The sequence below is a fragment of the Cebus imitator genome, unplaced genomic scaffold, assembly GCF_001604975.1.
Source record: "Cebus imitator isolate Cc_AM_T3 unplaced genomic scaffold, Cebus_imitator-1.0 Scaffold263, whole genome shotgun sequence".
NCBI classification, from domain to species: domain Eukaryota; kingdom Metazoa; phylum Chordata; class Mammalia; order Primates; family Cebidae; genus Cebus; species Cebus imitator.
The window spans coordinates 1,107,377-1,110,359 of record NW_016107578.1 but is presented as its reverse complement, the minus strand read 5'-3'; the positions used below and the strand labels follow the sequence as shown (position 1 = coordinate 1,110,359).

At 40.5% G+C, this 2,983-nt stretch overlaps 1 protein-coding gene across 6 annotated transcripts in view; it reads right to left on the bottom strand.

Annotated features, from left to right (window-relative positions):
• LOC119466668 (zinc finger protein 561-like) overlaps positions 1-2,983 on the bottom strand; it is a 16,044-nt gene that overhangs the window by 11,596 nt on the left and 1,465 nt on the right. The window contains exon 1 of one of the 6 annotated variants that reach the window (XM_017500032.2): positions 2,959-2,970. The exons of the other annotated variants lie outside the window; for them this stretch is intronic. The gene's annotated coding sequence lies outside the window, so the exon portion shown is untranslated. Of the gene's footprint in view, positions 1-2,958; positions 2,971-2,983 lie in introns of those variants that run through there. 6 annotated transcript variants of the gene reach the window in all.

Below are 2,983 nucleotides of genomic sequence, written 5' to 3'. Positions count from 1 at the left end.
AAAAGAAAAGAAAAGAAAAGAAAAGAAAAGAAAAGAAAGAAAATTAGCCAGGCATGATAATGACAGCACACAGCCGTAGTCCCAGCTACTCAATAGGCTGAGGCAGGAAGATTCCCTTGAGCCCAGGTGTTCAAGGCTGCTGCATGAGCTACAACTGTACCACTGTATTCCAGTCTGGGAAACAAAGTGAGACCTCACCTCTGAAAAAGATAAAAAATAACCAAAAGTGTGAAGGAGCCATACAAGAAAACTATAAAACACCAATGAAACAAACTGTAGAGGATACAGAAAAAAAATGGGAAGATATTCCATGCTCATGGATTAGGAGAATATTGTTAAAATGACAATACTACCCAAAGCAATTTACAATTAAGAGCAACCCTAATCAAAATATCAATGACATTCATCACAAAAATAGAGAAAAAAAATCCTAAAATGCATATGCAACCACAAGAGGCCTCAAACAGCCAAAGAAATATTGACCAAAAAGGAAAAAGCTAGAAGCATCACACTGCCTGACTTTAAAATATACTACAAACCTAACATAACCAAATCAGCATCGTACTGACACAAACACATTGATCAATGGAAGAGAACAGAGAACCTAAATATAAATCTACACATTTACAGACAGCTCATTTTCAACAAGGGCACCAAAAGCATACAATGGGAAAAGAACAGTCTTCTTTTCTTTGAGCTAGAGTCTCACTCTGTCACCCAGGCTGGAATACAGTGGCACAATCTCGACTCACTCTAACCTCCACCTCCCAGGTTCAAGCAATTCACCTGCCTCAGCCTCCCGAGTACCTGGGTTTACAGGCGTGTGCCACCACACCCCGCTAATTTTTTTTGTATATTAGTAGAGACGGAGTTTCACCATATTAGCCAGACTGGTCTCGAACTCCTGACCTTGTGACTCGCCGGCCTTAGCCTCCCAAAGTGCTGAGATTACAGAGGTGGGCCACCACACCTGGCTCTAAGAACAGTTTTTTCAATAAATAGTGCTGGGAAAGCTGAATAACCATATGCAGAATGAAACCAGATGCCATCTCTCAGCATAAACAAATATAAAGTCAAAACAGATTAAAGACTCATATCTAACACCTGAAACTATAAAACTACCAGAGGAAGGCACTGAGGAAACAATCCAGGACACTGGCCTGGGTAAAGATTTTTCCGTTAAGACCTCAGTAGCACAGGCAACAAGAGCAAAAATAAACACATGAGATTACATCAAGCTAAAAGGATTCTCCACAGCAAAAGAAACAATCAACAAAGTGAAGAGGTAATCTACAGTATGGGGGAAAATATTTACAAACTATCCAGCATTAATAATCAGAATATATAAGGAACTCGACCTGATAGAAAAAAAAAAAAAAATCAGCAAAAGGTCAGAATAGATGTTTCTCAAAAAAAGACAGCAATGGCCAACAGGTTACTACACAAAGTAGACATTTCATGACATTATTATTTTTTATTTAAGTGAAATACTAGTACTGTGGTTTTAGTATGACAATACCTTTTTTTTTAGGAGATGCATTATCAAGTATTTAAAGGTCAAGTATCACGTGTGCAATTTATTCTCAATTTACACTTAAATTGTGCACCTTAAAATATATTCATGTAAGGAGAAAGAAAAGCACAATGCTAACAATAAATAAATCTACTAGACTGGGTGTGTTAGATGTTCAAGTTTTCCTTAGAATCAAAATTTTCAAAAAAAAAGTAAAAACTACACTTAGTCCAAACATGCTGTTAATAATAATAAATTCTTTAAATACTTTATTACATTGATACTAGGATAATATACTGATAATAAAAAATAATTCTACTATCAGTGTAATAAAGTCTCCATCCTTTCTTCCTGAAGGCCCATTTTGAAGCTCTGTGAGGAAGTACAGACCTAGGAACTTCAGATGAAGAGAACAGCTGAGTATTATTGCCTTTTTTTCTTTCTTTTCTTTTTTTGAGATAGAGTTTCACTCTTGTCACCCAGGCTGGAGTGCAGTCATGGGATCTGGGCTCACTGCAACATCTGCCTCTCCAGTTGAAGAGATTCTCCTGTCTCGGCCTCCAAAGTAGCGGTGTAAGATACAATCTAGTTCTCTGAATTTCTCTTCAAAAGTTCACCCAGGCGGAGCACGGTGGCTCACACCTGTAATCCCAGCACTTTGGGAGGCTGAGGCGGGTGAATCACTAGGTCAGGAGTTCGAGACCAGCCTGGCCAACATGGTGAAACACCATCTCTACTAAAAATGCAAAGAATTAGCTGGGTGTGGTGCCGAGCACCTGTAATCCCAGCTACTCGGGGGGTTGAGGCAGGAGAATCGCTTGAACCCAAAACGTGGAGGTTGTAGTGAGCCAAGATTGTGCCACTGCATTCCAGCCCAGGTGACAGTGCGAGACTCCATCTTAAAAAAAAAGAAAAAAAAAAAAAAAAAAAAAATTGAGCCAGTTAACTTCCCTGTTCTTTGGTCTCAAACTCAACTTTCCTGTTCTCCATGCCTCCTTGCCTCCAGTTACTATAAAAAACCTTCCTGTAAGCTCTAATCAATAACACATCTGTTCCCTTGGCTGCCCACTCTGCACCTATTCCACCCTTCGAAACCACACGTCCCACCTTTGTGACACACACATTCTCCTTCCCCTTCAAAACCGCATATCAGTGACTCACACATCTCCCTTCCCTTCCTTATTTGGGGAAAATATTCACAAACAGCCAATAGGGTCAGTTTACACTCTGCAGTTGGAACCCAACTCATGGAGGAGTGACACAGAGGTAGGGACCCTGCATTAAAGAGAAAAACCCCTGGCTGGACGTGGTGGCTCACGCCTGTAATCCCAGCACTTTGGGAGGCAGAGACAGGAGGATCACCGGAGTTTGAGACCAGCCTGACCAACAAAGAGAAACCCATCTCTACTAAAAATACAAAATTAGCTGGGGGTGGTGGTAGGCACCTGTAATCCCAGTTACTAGGGTGGC